Source organism: Prionailurus bengalensis, chromosome F2 (assembly GCF_016509475.1).
Source record: "Prionailurus bengalensis isolate Pbe53 chromosome F2, Fcat_Pben_1.1_paternal_pri, whole genome shotgun sequence".
Lineage (NCBI taxonomy): Eukaryota > Metazoa > Chordata > Mammalia > Carnivora > Felidae > Prionailurus > Prionailurus bengalensis.
The window spans coordinates 47,829,298-47,848,682 of record NC_057353.1 but is presented as its reverse complement, the minus strand read 5'-3'; the positions used below and the strand labels follow the sequence as shown (position 1 = coordinate 47,848,682).

The 19,385-nt window shown below is 38.9% G+C and overlaps 1 protein-coding gene across 2 annotated transcripts in view; it reads left to right on the top strand.

Moving 5' to 3' along the window:
* Positions 1-19,385, top strand: part of NCALD (neurocalcin delta) — a 276,746-nt gene that overhangs the window by 95,770 nt on the left and 161,591 nt on the right. The gene's annotated exons all lie outside the window — the stretch shown is intronic.

Sequence of the window (19,385 nt, the reverse complement as noted above, 5' to 3'; positions counted from 1 at the left end):
AAATTGTTCCTTTGCTTTCTTGAAGCATGGAATCCAGAAAGGTTAGGGGTTTGAACAGAAGTTGCTTTGATTACAATTGCTTTGATTATAATTACAATGGCTCCAAGCTCCAAGAGGAAATGACCTCTGTCAGAGGTGACGCCCGGCCAAGGTTGGCTTTGCTTCGGATCCTCTTCATGCTGCCATCCTTCTAACACCCCCTACACTCCCTTAAGCCCCCCACGCCCTAGGTATCCTTCTCTGTTTCTGATGCCCCTGTTTTCCTCAGATCTTCCTCATCAGGGTAGACAGTGCTCCATACTTTAGCTTCCTTCCCTTAAATGCTGATTTCCTCTGATCAAAATTTCTCAGATATTATTCCTCAAGTTACTCACTGTGATACGAACATGGGTGGTATTGGGTCAAAGATACCTATGCTGGGCGTGTTCCTCTGGAGTGGAAAAGAGGTAATGAAAACTCACCAAGCCTCAGATGATCTGGGTTTTTAATTCTAGTTTTGCTACTTATTAGCTGGTGACCTTGGGTTATGTTACTTATAGTTTCTATGTTCTCACTCATAAAATGTACTTGATGCGTTCCTGCTAGAATATCTAAAAATATGAGATTTTTACCTTCATGGATTATGGTAAAGCTCAAATGAGACGAAGCATTTGAAAGCTCTTTATAAATGAGAGTGATTCTGTACAAGTGTAAGGTAGGAAGGCAATAAAGTGCCTTAATCATGTCCAAAATGTCAGCTTCTTGACAGATAATGTGAGGTAGCAGAAAGCTTCAGCCTGGCTTTAGTATTTTTGATAATCTCATTTTATCTGAGCCTCTGTTTCATCATGAAGGCAAAAGAATAGAATCAAACCTCATGAGATTGTCATAAGGATTAAATGAAATGATGGGTGTAAAGTTTCTTAGCATAGTGCCACTTGGCACTTAGTATGTGTTTAATAAAATGTTATTCCTGCTCATCTTAATATGTCCCTTAAGAAGTGACTCTAGAGAGGGGCGCCTGGGTGGCTCAGTTGGTTAAGCGTCTGACTGCAGCTCAGGTCATGAGCTCACAGTTTGTGGGTTTGAGCCCCGCAATCTGGAGCCTGCTTCAGATTCTGTGTCTCCCTCTCTCTGCCCCTCCCCTGCTCATGCTCTGTTTCTCTCTGTCTCTCAAAAATAAATAAATGTTAAAAAAAAAAAACGTGACTCTAGAGAGTCTGGCCCAAGATTTTCCACGTGCATCAAATCTACCTGTGTATGTGGCAGATCCAGTAATCAAGATGGTATCTTTTTTTTAAATTTTTTTTTCAACGTTTTATTTATTTTTGAGACAGAGAGAGACAGAGCATGAACGGGGGAGGGGCAGAGAGAGAGGGAGACACAGAATCGGAAACAGGCTCCGGGCGCTGAGCCATCAGCCCAGAGCCTGACGCGGGGCTCGAACTCACGGACCGTGAGATCGTGACCTGGCTGAAGTCGGACGCTTAACCGACTGCGCCACCCAGGCACCCCATCAAGATGGTATCAAAGCAGCCAAGAGGAATGATCTAGTTTAAAGGTAACATTAAAGAGATGTTTATCATTCTCTAAAATGGTCATGGATTCTGATAGTGCAAAAGGTGACATGGGCTTGATTTGAAGGGGTGGGGAGGGAGGTGAATGGGGCACTCACTTTGGCACAAAATTGAAGCGGGCACTGTAGAACTCCATAATCAAGGTAAATAATGTTAAATACAATATTTTTTTAATTAAAACTCATGCAAAAAATCATGATGAACACACTATCAACATTTTACATAAAGATAAGATCAGAAACAGTGTTGTGCACAGTCATATTAGAGCCTGAGACAAAAGAAAACAATCAGTAGTTGTAATCCTGTCTCTATTTAAACCGTTGATATTTTGTTTATTGTAGATGTTTTTGATTTTCAAAAATATTGCATTAAAGTATTATTTATTTTGATTGCTGAGTTTTTTGGTGCCTTTGTAAGATTTGTGCCCAAGGAGAGTGTGCTACCCATTCCATTAGCCTCATCTTGCCGCCACCCTGGGGTGGTGTCCCCTCAGCTGGGAGGAGAGTTCCAGAGTGGGCTTCAGGACCCCACTTCCTATTTCCCCTCACCCACTCTGGGGTCCTGGCTTTGGTTTAAGTATAATTTTGTGAAAAAAGAAAAGACTGTATATCAGATGAAATTCCAGCCTTCTTTCTAATCAAGTGACTACCATAGTGAGATATACTTAGGAAAGAAAACATGAAGTAAATGGTTCATCAGGAACTTAGTTGAGGTCAGAAGGTCAGCCAACAATGACCCACAGTCCAGCTGCCTGTTTTTGTAGGAAAAGTTTTATTGGCACACAGACCTGCTCGTTTGTTTTTGTGTTGTCTGTGGCTGCTTTGGGGACACAATGGCTGAGTTGAGTAGTTGCAAAAGGGACCATGTGGTTTGCAAAGCTGAAAACCTTTACTGTCTGGTCTGATGTAGACCTCTGATTCAGCTTATCAAAGCACTCAGATGTTTTTGGATCACTATGTGGGGTTGGCGACAGTTTAGAATATACTGTCATTTGGAAATTTATGTAACAGAGAATTCAAGTACATTTACAGAGAATATTACTTTCATTTGTAAGAACTGGGGGATACTGAGAAGGTATCATAGTTCAAAAAGTAAGTCAAGAGAGGCAGCAGAGAATAGGTGAGATCTCTGTCTGTCTGTGCCCCTGCAGGTCGTCTATCAGAGTCCAGTTGTGACTTGACATCACAAGGCATGAGATGTTTCTACAAGCTTGACATTGCCCCTAATTGGTAGAAAGAAAAAAATGGGTTTGTAGAAAAGTGAATTCATTTGTTTTATCACATATATGGTTTATGGCTTTAATTACTTAATTTCTGTTAATATGGATAACTTAGAGCTGATTTCACAAATCAACAGTATTTAGTGAACATCCATTTATGCAGAAATTGTAAGAGTCATGCTCAAAGTAGTCTACTTCTAAGTTTGAGTGTGAGCAGAGATAGGAAACCCCCAGACATGGTGTTCTGATGTGTCTGAGGTTTGGGGTGCATAGAGGAGATGACAGGGAGGCTAAGAGGAGAAAAATCAACTTATGGGAGGCCCTGAATGCTGGCTGGGGAGTTTGAATTTTAACCAGGAGCCACTAGAAGCTTCCTTGATCAAGGAAATGGCATAGCCACACCTGTGCTTTAATTAGGATATGAACTGAGTGTGGAAGAGTGGAAGGTGAATGAGAATAGCAGTAGGGAGACTAATCAGAAGATGATTTCACTAGCCTAGTATGGTTTATATAAGTCCTACAGAGATGACAGGGGCCTCTATTAGCAGTATCCATGTTAATGGGAAGAAAGATCTGATGATGCCAGTGAGAGTAGTAACATTAACCAATATTCAGCCACTTGACTAGGGAGGACTGCTGGATTTGTAATTGAGGTGGCTGGGAGGGTGGAGGAGGTATTAGTAGAAATAGAGAAGCCAGGTAGAAAAGGTTTGGGGGTCAAAAATAATAAGTTTGACTTTATATAAAATAAATTGAATATACTATAAAATACCCAGGAGAGAACAGAGGAATGCATGCGAGAGGGAGAGAGGAAAAGGGAGAGGAAGAGGGAGAGGGAGAAGAGGGAGGGAGAGAGGGGAAACTGCTGCGGATGAAATTTTAGAAGTTACCTGATAAAAGGTAATCATTGAAGCCTGAGCATCAAAAACCTCATAAGGGAGGAAGTTAGAAGAGATGAGCATTGAAGAAACAACTATGGTAGAATTGCCAGATAAAATACAAGATGCTCAGTTAAGATTGAATTTCAGATCAACGAAGAATCATATTTTAGTATAAGAATGTTCCTTGCAGTATTTAGGTACACTTCCACTCAAAAATATATATACGTTGTTGATTTGAAATTCAAATTTAACTGGGTATTCTGTATTTTTATTTGCTAAATGTAGCAATCTTTGCCTGTGGGGATTGCCCATAATTATGGGATGGTCAGAAGAGGAAAAGATGGTATAAGAGCCTAGGGAGAGACAGATAGGACCCAGGAAAGCTAGGATATTGTACTATCATGGAATCCAAAGGCAGAGTGCTGAACAGAAAGGTCAAGACCATTGCTTTTGGCTACGTGGAAATCATTAGGGACCTTAGAGAAAGCAGATGGGGGTCTGGTTGCAACGGGTTAAGGAGTAAATAAAGTAAGGGAGATGGAAGTGATCTGCGTAGATCTCTCTTTTAGGAGTTGTGATGGAGAACAGAAGGAGAGATATGAGATGGTAAAGAATAACAAAATGGAAGGCAGGTTTTCAGGATTAGAGAGGCCGAGGCTGTTTGCCAGCCTCTGAGGAGCCCAGGGTAGTGGCATCCTGAGGATGTAAGAGGGGTGATGGGATTAAGGGATGGAGTGAGTTGTGGATGATGCTGGAGGGGGAGAATCAGGATGTAAATGGAGGGATTAACCTTTGCGTGGAGGATGCTCCCTCTTCATCCAAGCCATGAAAGAAGGAGGGGGAGATAAAGATGTGGAGATTTTGGAAGTAGGGAAGAAGAAGGAAGGCTTTTATTTCTTTTTGCTCTCTGTGTTATCAAGTACATGTTATGGAGAAGGGATTAGGGGAGCAGGAGGGGAAGACTCAGGCTCAAGATACTCCCTCTCTGCTGCTTGCATGGGACAGATATGATGAAGAGCTCAAAAGTGCATGTAACTCATCTAAGTGGGAACCATTTATTTTCCTCGTGTCGTATCTTCCTGCAGCGCGAGTGATCCATATTAATTCGTAGTGTAATTGAATTTCTCACCAAGGAGGGGAAAATGACAGAAACAGAATTGAACAGACTCACTTTCCTCCATTTTATTAGACCAGGAGATCCTGGCCATGAAAGGATCAGGATTGTTTATCTGTGTCTCCAATCTTAGAAGGGGGCAGTAGGAGTATCCAGCAGAAGCCTTTATGGGGGACATGTGGAACTCCTACTCTGTGAGATCTACCATGCAGATTGTGTCATGTGGGATTAATAGCTTTGCCATGTCACACCCAGCACACCAGACACTCAGAGACATACAGGTGGCACGCACTGTTCCCAACTACCCTCTGCTCTCTGGGACTGAGGTCAAAAGATGGCCAGGCTATTCTACAATAGTGAGAAGGTGAAGTTGAGGAGCAAAGCAGCCTGGAATGTCTTAGCTGCTTTTCCTCTCTGCTGTCAAAAACAGGCATGCCATTTGCAGCACAAGGAGGGAGCCATTTGCAGAGCTGTGGAAGCCTGAGAAAGCTGAGAAAGAGTTATTTCAGGGAGGGGGTGGGGTGGTGCTGTCTGCCTGGGGAATTCTTAGTGCCTCCACCTCCAGAGAACATTAACATTTCCAGTCCCTTTTCCACAGCCCTCTCTCTCCCTCCTCCTCGCCCCCAGCACAAAGGCACAAATGAAATTCCTAAAAGTAGACTACTTCTGCCTAGTTATTTTTAGTATTTGCTGTTAGTATTTATCAAGCTTTTCAGTGTTAATTTGTCCTCCTACCCATTTCTCTTCCTGCCTCCACGTGCTGGGTTTGGTATGGAAGAAGCGTGTACAAGAAGCAGCTGGTGATCACATAGAAACATCTCCTAGAGAGAGGAGGCTTGAAAATCAGTCTCCCTCACCCCCACCTTGAAGAGAAGAAAGAAAGATCTGTATTCCATTAGCTTTGGAGAGCAACATAAGCATTGTTGAAAGTGAACCCATTAAAATGTGTAGGTGGTATTTAGCCAGGTCCAGAGCCCCAGTCAAGGAGCTGGGTCAGAGAAGCAACACATGAACAAAATGCCATAATACACACAAAAAGGGTTGGCGACCAGGTGAACAAGCAGGATGCCAGAGGAAGATGAAGCCAGAGGAGAGAAAAGCATAAAAATACATGCAAAGATTAAAGGATCTGAGGGAGCAGAAGGGTTAAAATAGGAAGTGGTGAGGTGGGATTGAAAAAGCTAGAAGGGGCACCTGGTGGCTCAGTTGGTTGAGTGATGGACTCTTGATTTCAGTTCAGGTCATGATCCCAGTGTTGGGCTCTGTGCTGAGTATGGAGCCTGCTTGGGATCCTCTCTCCCTCTCTCTCTCTCCCTCCCTCCCTCCCTCCCTCCCTCTCTCTCTCTCCCCCTCTCCTTCTTCCTCTCCCTCTCCCTCTCCCTCTCTCTCTCCCTCTCCCTCTCCGCCTCTCTCCCTCTCCCTCTCCGCCTCTCTCCCCTCTGCTCAAGCTCTCTTTCTCTGAAATATACATACATACATACATACATACATACATACATACATACATACATAAAAACAGAAAAGAAAAGGCCAGAGGAAGAAAGCTCTGTAGTACCCAGTACTGTAGTATTTTACAGCTTAATGCTGAAACATTGCTTGTTCCTGCCTCAACTGCCTGCCCTGTCTCTGGGAGTCAGTTATGCCCAGAACAGCCACATTTTTCTGGAGAGGAACACCCAGGACATGTTCTAGAGAGAGATGTTGAATGAAAGCAAGACCTTTCCAAGTGCGAGTCGTATCAGTCTGCATGGTCATTCAACCCCTTGTCCCCCCATCAATGTATTCATTTCTTAGGAAGCAGAAAAGAGTTGCTTCCCTTTGCAACATCAAAAAAAAAATGTTTTGGCTTGATTTTTGTGTTCTTTTTAAATTTTGCTATGTTTTTCAGTTTCCTAGAAATTGAAAAATATACTAAATGAAGTAAAAAGTGTTTAATGAGTGGGTTCAACAGTAGAATACAAGAAACAAAGGAAAGAATCGGTGTACTTACAGATAAAATAATAGAAAGTACCCAATCTGAGGCACCTGGGTGGCTCAGTAGGTTAAGCCTCTGACTTTGGCTCAGGTCATGATCTCACAGTTCCTGGGTTCAAGCCCTGCATTGGGCTCTGTGCTGACAGGTCAGAGCCTGGAGCCTGCTTTGGATTCTGTATCTCCCTGTCTCTCTGCCTCTCCACCTCTCTCTCTCTCTCTCTCTGTCTCAAAAATAGATAAACATGAAAAAAAAAATAATAAATTACCCAATGTGAACAACAGAGAAAATAGAATCAAAATTGGGGGGTGGGGGTGGGGAGACAGGGCCTTAGGGGACCCAAAGGGATATAAAAATTGTATACCATGTGTATCATTGGCATGCTAGAAGGAAAGAAAGAGGAAGATGAGACCAAAAAAGTATTTGAAGAAACAATTGCTGAAAGTCTTCCAAACTTGGTAAAAGACACAGACCTATAGTTTCAAGAAGTTGAGTAAGACCCCAAACAGGATTAACCTAAAAAAATCCACACTAAGATACATCTTAGTCAAAGTTCTGAAAAATAAAGTCAAAGAAAAGATTTGAAAGCAGCAAGAGTGAAATGAGACCTTATCTATAAGGAGAAACAATTAGATAGTGAATTCCTCATCAGAAACCATAGAGGCCAGAAGTAAGTGGCAGAATATTTTCAAATGTTGAAGGAACTGTCAACCCAAGCAATGAAAACATCCTTCAGGAATAAAGGGGAAATAGACATTTTCAGCTGAAGGAATACCTAGTAATGTGTCACCAGTAGGCTCATCTTAAAAAAATAGCTAAAGGAAATTTCTCTAAACAAAAAGGGAATGATGGAAGAGGGAACATCAGTATGGAAGAAAGAATAAAACAGAGTAAAAATAGGGATAAATACAATAAGCTTCCTTCTCCTCTTAGTTTTCTAAATTAGATGATTGAAACAAAAATTTTAACATTGATGTAACTCAGTGTAGTAGAAGAAATGTTTAAGAAAGTTATTTTTTAGGGGTGGCTGGGTGGCTCAGTCAGTTAAGTATCGACTCTTGCTTTCAGCTCAGGTCATGATATCACAATTCGAGAGTTCGAGCCTCAAGTTGGGCTCTGCACTGACAGTGCAAAGCTTGTTTGGGATTCTCTCTCTCTGTCCCTCCCCCACATACACTCATGCACATTCTCTCTCTCTCAAATAAATAAACTTAAAAAAAAAGAAAGTTATTTTATAAATGAGGGAGAGTAAAATGATGTAAAGCGAGTTAAGGAATCTAATTGCACTGGTATAACATTAAAAACAATAGGCCCACAGGGTGCCTGGGTGGCTCAGTCTGTTAAGTGTCCAACTTTGACTCAAGTCATGATCTCACAGTTTGTGACTTTGAGCCCTGCCTTGGGCTCTGTGTTGACAGCTCAGAGCCTGGAACCCTACCTCACATTCTGTGTCTCCTTCTCTCTCTGCATTCCATCACTCATGCTCTGTCTCTCTGTCTCTCTCAAAAACAAATAAACATTAAAAAATTAAATAAAAAAAATAAATGAAAAAAATAATAGATTCTGACAAGTTACATATATTTAGGGTAATATGGAGAACAACCATTAAAAAGCCATACAAAGAGATATACTAAAAAAAACTATAGATAAATAACAATGGAATTCTAAGAAATGTTCCAGTATCCACAATAAGGCTGGAAAATGAAAATAAAGAAAGGGAAAATAAAGAACAAACAGGAAACAAAAAGTAAAATGGCAGACCATAACCCAAGCATGTCAGTAATTACATTAAATGTAAATGGCCTAAGTATACAAATTATAAGAAAGCAGTTGACACAATAGATTTAAAAAAATGACCCAGCTTGGGTGCTTGGCTGGCTCAGTTGGTAGAGCATTCGACTCTTGATCTCAGGGTTGTGAGTTCAAGCCCCACATTGGGCATAGAGCTTACTTAAAAATTAAAAAAAAAAAAAATGACCCAACTAGATGCTGTCTACAAGAAACTACCTTCAAATATATCAATATAGGAGAGTGAAAGTAAAAAGATAGAAAAAAGATATATCATACAAACATTAATCAGAAGCAGGCAAGAATGGTTATATTAAGATCAGATAAAGAAGACTTCTGAGCAAAAAGAAAAAAAAAAAAAAAGACCAGGGACAGAGGGACATTACATAATGATAAAAGGGTCAATCTACCAAAGAGACATAGCAAACATAATATTTTGCACACAAATCCTAAATATGGACCAAACAGAGCAAAATATGTGAAACAAAAGCTGATAACTGAAAGAATAGACAACTCTATAGTTAGAGTTGGAAACCTCAACACACCTTTTTTTAACCATTCATAGAACAACTAGATGGAAAACCAGCCAGTACAGAGAACACAGCAACATGATCAGTCAACCAGATCTGATTTATGTTTATAGTCCACCCGGCAACAGGGGAAAAGACATTCTTTTCAAGTGCCACAAAATATATGCCAGGATAGGCCATAATCCATAAAACAAACCTCAACAAATTTGAAGAATCAAAATCATACAGTGTATTCTCTGACTACAGCGGAATCAGACCAGGAATCAATAATGGAAACATTACAGGAAAATCTCTAAATACTTAGAACTGAAACAACAAACTTCTAAAACATCTGTGGGGCAAAGAGGAATTCTCAAGGGAATTTTTAAAAATACATTGAAGTAAATGAAAATGAAAATACAACATAACAAAATTTGTGAGGCTCAGCTAACGCAGTTCTGAGAGGGAATTTTATAGCACTAAGTATGTTAGGAAAGAGGAGAAGTCTCAAGTTAATAATTGAAATTCTCATCTCTAGAAACTATTTTTTAAGTTTATTTATTTTTGAGAGAGAGAGAGAACAGAAGTGAGGAAGGGGCAGAGAGAGAGAGGGAAAGACAGAATCCAAAGCAGGCTGCTGGCTCTGAGCTATTAACACAGAGCCCGACTCAGGGCTCACATCCACCAACCGTGAGATTGTGACCTGAGCTGAAGTCAGATGCTTAACTGAGTGAACCACCCAGGTACTCCCAGAAACTAGTTTTTTTTTTTTTTTTTAATTTGTAAAAAGGAGCAAATGAACCCAAAGCAGGCATAAGAAAGAATAATAAAGAACAAAAACCAGTAAAATTGAAAAGAGACAAACAATAGGGAGAATAGATTAAAGCCCAAACTGATTCTTTGAAAAGATCAACAACATTGATAAGCCTTCAACAACACTGACAGAGAGAAGACACACATTACCAGTATCTGGAATCAAAAAGACTAACCATCACTATAGACGTGCAGGCATCAAAAGAAAAATAAAGGAATACTTCAAACAACCCTACACATTTTCTGTTTTGGAAGGAAGTTTCCAGATTACTAATTAAATTTTCTTAGGTATAAGGCTATTCAAATTATCTGTATTTGTTGTGTGGGTTGTGGTAGCTTGTGCTTTTTGGGAAACAAATCCATTTCATCAAGTCCTTCCAAAACAGAAAATTCCAGATCCAGTTGGTTTCACTGGAAAATTCTACCAAATATTTAAAGAATTACATCAATCCTATCACTCTCTTCCAGAAAATAGAAAAGCTTCATCTTATGAAGCTATTCTGATACCAAAACTAGAAAAAGACAATACAATGTAAGAAAACTAGAGACTAATGGCTCTCATGAAGATAAATGCAAAATTCCTTAATAGCAAATAGCATTCAGCTATGTATACAAATAATTATATAAAAATAATTATATACCATGACCAGGTGGAGTTTATTTTAGGGATGTAAGACTCATTCAATATTTGAAAATCAAGCAGGATAACCCACCATATAAACAATCTAAAGAAAAAAATCACGATCATGCTAATGGAAGCAGAAAAAGTATTTGACAAAGTTCAACCCCCATTCATGATTTAAAAAAAAAAACTCTCAAAAATAGGAATAGGAGGGAACTTCCTAAAATTGATTTCATAATATCTATCAAACACCTGCAGCTAACAGCATATTTAATAGTGAAAGACTGAATTCTTTCCCCATAATATCAGGAGCAAGACAAGGATGTTCTTTGTCATTACAACTATTCAACATACTACTGGGAGTTCTACACAGTACAATAAACTAAGAAGAGAAAATAAGAGGCATACAGATCAGAAGGTAGAAATAAAATTGTTTCTGTTTGCAGATGGCATGAGAAAAATCCAGTGGAATCTACAAAAAACTAGAACTAATAGGTAAGTTCAGCTAAGTTGAAGGGTATAAAAGAAACAAAAATCAACTGTATTTCTATATACTAGCAATGTATACATGGGTATGGAAATTAAATGTACAATATCACTTATGATAGCTCAAAAACATATGAAACTTATATGTAAATCTAACATAACATGTAGGATTTGTATGCTGAAAACTACAAAATGCTGATGAAAGAAATCAAATGAGAAGATCTCAATAAACGAAGAGCCATACTATGAATCTAATTCATGGATTGGAAGATTCAACATAGTGGATATGTCACCTCTCCCCAAATTGATATTTAGGTTTAATGAAATTCTTACAAAAATTCCAGAAAATATTTTTGTAAATATAGACAAGATTACTCTAAAAATTTACACAAAAAGGAGACATATAAATGGCCAATGGACATATGAAAAGATACTCAATGTCACTCATCATCAGGGAAATGCAAGTCAAAACTACAGTGTCACCTCACACCTGCCAGAATGGCTAAAATGAACAACACAAGAAACAACAAGTGTTAGCAAGAACGTGGAGAAAAAGGAATCCTTGTGCACTTTTTGTGGGAAGGCAAACTGGTACATCCACTGTGGAAAACAGTATGAAGTTTCCTCAAAAAAAAGTTAAAAATAGAACTACCCACAATCCAATAATCGCACTACTGGGTATTTACCCAATGAATAAAAAAACACTAATTCAAAAAGATATATGCATCCTCATGTTTACTGCAACAGTTTTTACAATAGCCAAATTATGGAAGCAGCCCAAGTGTCTATCAATAGATGAATGGCTAAAGAAGATGTGGTACACACACACACACACACACACACACACACACACACACGGAATATTATTCAGCCATAAAAAGGAATGAAATCTTGCCATTTGCAACAATGTGGATGGAGCTAGACAGTATAATGCTAAGTGAAATAAAATCAGTCAGAGAAAGACAAATACCATATGATTTCACTCTTATGTGGAATTTAAGAAATAAAACAAATGAACAAAGGGAAAAAAGAGAGATGGGGTGCCTGGATGGCTTAGTTGGTTAAGCATCTGGCTCCTTGCTGACACCAAGGGAGCCTGCTTGGGATTTTCTCTCTCCCTGTCTCTCTGCCTCTTCACTGCTCTCTCTCTCGAAATAAGTTTAAGAGAGAGAGAGACTCTCTTATAGTTAACAGACTGTTAACTATAGAGAATAAACAGAGGGTTAGTAGAGGGGAGATGGATGGGGGAAGGGAGAAATAGATGATGGAGAAATAGTTCTTATCATGATGAGCACTAAGTAATGTATAGCATTGTTGAATTACTATATTGTACACCTGAAACTAGCATAACACTGTATGTTAATTATACTGGAATAAAAATGTTTAAACTTGATAAAAATGAAAAAACAAAATAAAATAAAAATTTATACAAAAAGGGAAAGGGAACTAGAATGTCTAAACCAGTTTTGAAAAAGAATAAAATGGGAGGAATCACTCTACTTGATTTCAAGACTTACATAGCTACAATAATGAGGACTGTGGAAATAGCGGAGGGAGGGATGGACACATAGATCAATGGAAGACCTGTAAGTAGTCACATATAAATATAGCCAACTGATTTTTGAGAAGTATGTAAAAGCAATTCAATGGAGGTAAGATATTCTTTTCAGCATTAGTGCTGGAGCAACTGGATAACCTCAACCTAAAAACCCCACAGCTTAACTCCAATTGGATCATACATTTAAATATAAAATATAGGGGCACCTGAGTGGCTCAGTCGGTTAAGTGTCTGACTCTCTGTTTTGGCTCAGGTCATGATCTCACAGTTTTGTGAGTTCAAGCCCCACATTGGGCTCTGTGCTGATGGTGCAGAGCCTGCTTGGGATTCTTTATCTTCTCCCTCTCTCTCTGACTCTCCCCCGTTTATGCTGTCTCTGTCTCTCTCTAAATAAATAAACTTAAACAATTTTAAATATAAAATATTAAACTATAAAAATTTTAGAAGAAAACATGGGTGAAAATATTCAGGACTTTTGGCTGTGTGAAGAGTCCTTAAACATGGCACTAAAGGCATAATTTCTAAAAGAAAAAAATAAATTTAAATTCATCCAAATTAAAAATGTTTGCTCTATGAAGGACTCTGTTAATAATATGAAAAGACAAGCTATAGATGGAGAGAAAAAACTTACAAAACATGTACCTAACAAAGGACTTAAATCTAGGCTATATAAAGAATTCGAAACTTAGTTAAAAAAAGAAACAGTTCTATTAGAGAATGGGCAAAAGATAGAAAGAGACATTTCACTGAAAAGGACGTATAGATGGCAGATAAGCACTTGAAGATGTTCAACATTACTAGGTATTAGGGAAATGCAAATGAGGACCATAATGAAATATCACTACACATCTAGTAAAATAGCCTGAAATAAATAGTGATAATGCCAAATGCTGGCAAAGATGTGGCAAAATTGAATCTCTCATTCATTGATGGTGGTTAAAATGGTACAGCCACTCTGGAAAATAGCTTGGCAGTTTCTTAAAAACTAAACCTAAACTGAATCATAAGACCCAGCAGTCACTCTCCTGGGCATTTATCCCAGAGAAACAACTTACGTCCGCAGAAAAACTTATAGACAATTTTTCCCAACAGCTTTATTTGTAATAAGCCAAAAGCTGAAAACAACCAACACGTCCTACAATAGTGGTTAAATATACATAGTGGTTAAATATACATAAATATAAATAGTGGTTAAATATACATGCAAACGGTGAGATACTGTTCAGCCATAAAAAGGAGCCAACTATTGATACAAATAACAACTTGGATACAGGCAGTGCCTGGGATCTCAGTTCAGCATTATGCTGAATTAAAAAACCCAACATCAAAAGGTCATATATTATATGTTTCCACTTATTAACATTCTAGACATAACAAAATTAGAAAGATGGAGAACAAGTTTGTGGTTTCGAGGGATAAGGGGTGGGAGCTGAGAGGATGGGTGTGGCTGTAAATGGTAGTAGGATGTTGTTCTGTGTGGTGATAAATAGTTCTGTACCTTGATTGCAGTGCTGGTTACACAGATCTTCACATGTGATAAAATGAAATGTAACTATAAAAATGTATTAGATGTAGGCTTACCTAAACAAAAATATTGTTTGTATGTGCTCTTCTTGGGTTTTATTTATAAAAACAAGTCACCAATACTTGCTTTTTTTCATTCTTTGTGCTTTTACAGTTCACCCAAGTTGTTGCCTGTAGCTATGATTTATTCATTTTCCTTGTTGTCTAATATTTCATTATATGTATGTAACTCAGTTTATTTCTTTACCTGTTGGTGGGCATTTGTGTTAAATATAGCTTTTTTTTTTTTTTAAGAAAGGTGTTGTGAACATTTTGTGCCTGTTTTTCAGTGCTGCTATGCAAGAATTTCTCTAGAGAATATAGGTAGGAGTGTGTTTGCTCAGTTGGAGGGCACGGAAAGCATTCAACTTCATGAGTTAAGGTTAAATTGTTTGAGAGGCTTATATCAACTAATACACCCACCACCAGCTAAATTTGCATTTTCTTGATAACAAATGAAGTTGCTTGTCTTTTTATATGTACATTTACCATTCTTGTTTTTCTCTTCTGTGACAATGTGTCAGATCTTTTGCTCATTTTTCTATTAGGTTGTCTTTTACTGATTTGTAACATTTCTTTATATAATCTAAAAACTGGCCTTTTGTTAATTTTACTTGCTGCAAACTTGTGGCAGATGTTGGCAAGTTTTTTGCTTTCTTTATCATACTTTTTTTGTTTTTGTTTTTTAGAGGGAGAGAGAGAGAGAGAGAATGCATGAACCGGGGAGAGGGGAAGAGGGAGAGAGTGAGAGAGACTCCTAAGCAGAGTCCACACTTAGCATGGAGCCCAATGCAGGACTTGATCCAACAACACTGGGATCATGACCTGAGCCGAATCGAGAGTTGGATGTTCAACCAATTGAGCCACCCAGGTGTCCCTCTTTATTGTACTTTTTGATAAACAAAGATCTTAATATTATAGTAGGGAACATTTATCAATCTTTCCTTCTGCAATAAACAGTTTTGTGCCTTAAGAACCCTTTTCCCATTTGGAGGTCTGAAAGATGTTCTATATTTTCTTCCACGTTATAACTTTTTTTTTTTTTTTTACAGATAAATCCTTAATCCCTCTGGAATTGATCTTTGGGTATGATTCTTCCTTGACTTTTGGCTCAGTAAATTATTTCAACCTTTTGTGAGAGCTCTGTTGTCTTTTAATTCCAACTTCCCAGCCTTGACTGGTACTGATGCTTGCTCTGTCTCTTCAAGTTGTGTGTGTGTGTGTGTGTGCGTGTGTGTGTGTGTGTGTGTGTGTGCGCGCGCGCGTGCGCGCACGCTTTTTCTTTTGGAATGCCTTGTAAATTTTTCCTGCTAGCCAGATACAATGTACCAGGTGAAAGGAACTGCTATAAATAGATCTTTAGTAATGTGGTGGTGAGGTTCTCAGAGAGAGGAGGTGTTTTACGCATTCTGTGATCAGCCTTTTAGCAAGCCTGTGCCTCTGGACTGTGACCATCACAGCGTTGCAAGTTTTTTTCTCCCCCTTTTCTCAGGATGGCTGGAGTGGACTGAAGTTCAGTATTTGCTTTCTCCCACATTGAAGGCTAGAGGAGACTGGTTTCAGTATTTCCCTTTCCCAGGTCAGTTAGGTTCTCATAATACTCTAGCTGGTTAGGCTCTCATTAACTAGTTTACCCAGAGGGTGGGCCTTGCTAAGAACAGAGTGCTCTGGGACGCCTGGGTGGTTCAGTCAAACCTCAGCTCAGGTCATGATCTTATGGTTCGTGAGTTCAAGCCTGGCATCCGGTTCTGCACTGACAGTTTGGAGCCTGCTTGGGATTCTCTCTCTGCCCCTCCCCAACCTGCTCTCTCAAAATAAATAATAAATTAAAAAAAAGAAAAAGAACAGAGTGCTCTGGCATATTTCAAAATGGATCGTTTCGCCCTCTGCATTCTGGAAGCTGGAGGGGATTTTTCTCTGATATTTACTCTGGGAATCTGGTAGATGTCCTGCAAGTAAATCTCACTGTATTGGGAGAGCTCCCTTTTGACTAGGTACCCCAGAGCTTTTAACTCTCAGAGTTGTCCCCACAGAAATTCCAGCAATTCAGAAATTACAGTTCAAGTTTTCCTACCCCAGCACTGCTTCCTGCAGCAGTTGCTGCTGGTAAGTCCCTGCTCAAGGAAGCCATCCGTCCATCTCTCTAATCTGGGGGACAGTGATTTGCCCTGTGTGCTTCCCTGTCTTAACGTGTTCCAAGAGGAGTTCTTGAATTCTACTTGTTGTTAGGACAGAGTGGTGATTTCCAAGTTCCTACTCCTCTTTTGTCTTTTAATACCTGAGTTCATGAGAAGGTCCAGGAAGAAAATTCAACCATGGTGAGATTTGGGAAGATGGCCAATTCTCCTTTAGGCAACTTTGAAAGAAATTTTGGTCAAATGATGGGTTTCCTTTACTGTAGCCAAGGCATTCTTGCTTTAGCGGGTTTGTAAGTGCTTGAGTGTCACGTGTTAAAAAGCTAAAGAAACCAAAAACAAAAGCAATGAATCTCCTCTCACCATTTGAACTATGACTCAGATCATTTAAAGAAGCTATTTGTTAAGAAAGAAAGCATAAATTTAACATGCCTGTTTGTGTGGTATTCAGAGTACAGATTCTGCTTTTGGAAAGGCACTGCTGTTTATGGGAAATATTGCTGGACAAGGAATCAAGAGCCTGGAGTTAAGCCTTGATCTGTCATTACGTGGTTGCAAAAGCTTCTTGTATCCAGAGTACGTTCAGCTCCTGTAATAACCCTTCTACAGCAGCTTAGCCAAATAAAGGTGTTTTTTGTTTTGTTTTGTTTTGTTTTGTTTTGTTTTGTTTTATTCCCCTCATATAACAGCCTGGGAGCAGGAAAACCAGGACTAGTGTAGTGGCTCCTTTTTTCAGTTTAGGCTTCACAGCGTGTGGCTCTTGTCTTCATGCTTGTCACTTCATGACCGCAAAGTATGTCTCTATCTCTGGCCTTGTATCAATGTTTCAGGCATGAAGAAGAGTAAGGACAAAGAGCAAAAAGCGAGTGGAGAGCTCTTTAGAGAGCTTTTTCCAGGGGGCACTTGGGTGGCTCAGTCAGTTAAGCATCTGACTTTGGCTTAGGTCATGATCTCACGGTTCTTGGGTTCTAGCCCCGCATCGGGCTCTGTGCTGATGGTTTGGAGCCTGGAGCCTGCTTTAGATTCTGTGTCTCCCTCTTTCTCTGCCCCTCCCCTGCTCGTGATCTGTCTCTCTCTCAAAAAATAAATAAACATTTTTTTTTTTTAAAAAGAGCTTTTCCAGGAAGCCTACGCAGTAGTGTTAGCTTACACCTCCAGGGTCCAAGCTGTTCCACCTGTCCATCCTTAGCTATGGTTTTAACAGGGCAAATTGCTGCCCGGAACAAAATCAAGGTTCTGTAAAGAAAAACAGTATGCTGGGAATTGGATAGGTAGCCAGCAGTGTCTGCCCCATTCTCTAAACTTCCATTGGGAACGCCTGTTCCTCCCCCACCCCCGACAGAGTTGTTTGGAGGTCAAAATGGAAAATCAAAATCAAATGCAGGAGCACTTCATACACTATAAAATGTATTTCATAAACAAAATGGAAATATCCTGACCTAAATTCTTTTTCTTAAAGCTTTTTTATTTATTTTACTGAGAGAAAGAGCACATACACATGGGAGGGACAGAGAGAGAGAGAGAGAGAGAGAGAGAGAGAGAGAGAGAGAGAGAGAGAGAGAAAGGGTGAGAATCCCAAGCAGGCTCTGCACTGTCAGCACAGAGCCCGACGCAGGGCTTGAATCCACAAATCACAAGATCATGACCTGAGCTGAAACCAAGAGTTGGACGTTTAACCAACTGAGCCACCCAGATGCTTCTCGTGACCTATGTTTTTAGAGAGCAAATCTAATGTTAACAGAAAGCCCACCTGAATGTAAAGATTTGGGTAATCAGTATTTCTTGAACCTCAGCTCATTCTCTTGTTGACATCTTTAGAGAACACAGTGTTCTCATGGATGCACATCCTCAAATACCAATCTTCAGGTTACTGCCAAATTGTTGTGCTGGACATTTGTTGATTTCCTCCATAATAATCCCTTTTCCCTTCCAGTATCTTGAGTGACTTCCCATGCGATTTTTCTTTGGAATGTTTCTACCCTCACCTCCAGGGATAAGCCTTGATTAATTTAAAGCCATTCAGCAAAGTATTAGTGACTGATTCAGCGATGGGCAATCTGAGTGACCTCAGAATTTGGGACTGCCAGAATGCTAACACTATCCTCTTGAAAGATACATAAGTGGCCTTGAATTGCTGCAGCTAGTATTTTTTGTACCATGAAAGGAGGCAGCCTGAGGTTGAAATCAATCTACAGAGAATACCTGTGCCAAGAGAACTCCAGAGAATCAAATGATGTGGTGAACCTCTGTTTTCCCAAAACCAACCGTACACCTGGACGTTTTTTTTTCCCCAGCTCAATGAACCATAATATTTCCTTGTCTTGTTATTTATTTGAATCAGTGAGTTTGAGGTGGGGTTTGTGTTATTTGCAGCCAAAAGATTCCTGAGTGATCGTTTCCAATATATGGTTTAGGCAAAAATATATATATTATTTTAAATATATTCTTTAAATATATATTATTTAATATATATTAATTTATATCATCAACAAATTAGGAAATTAATCATGTTCCTAACTTAACAGGAAATCCTGTTATATAAATATAATATATATTTATGTTTATAAATATAATAAATATATTATTAATATATATTTATAAATATATAAATATAATAATATAATATAACGCAACAAATAACTATATTATATTTAATATATATTATTTAAATATATATTATTTAAAATATTACTTACATATATATGTTTTAAATAATGCATTACTTAATATAGTATATATTTATGTACATATGTAAACACATATGTGTGTATTATATTATATATAATATGTATACATATGTATATATATTGGTATATACATGAGTTTATTCTAAAGTTTATAGTCCTTCCAGGATTAAGGCCATGAGGCCTGAATGTTACTGAGAAGGCCAGGTTCTGTCTGTAATAAATGGACTGCATAGCATCTGTCTAAATGATTTTAAACTGTGAAGTGCTAAGACCTGAGTCTCATGCTTTTGGGGACTGCACTTATCTCCCCTGTGGTACAAGACTCGCCCCTGGGTACTTTAAGCCAAAGACCAATTAGGCTGAGATATGTCAGTGTTCTTGAAGGTGTGTTTCCTGTTTCCTGTTTGCAAAGGCAACTACAGAAGAAATAAAAGTAACGGCCTTACATAAACTGCTTACTGAGCTGTCAAATGTTCAAATAA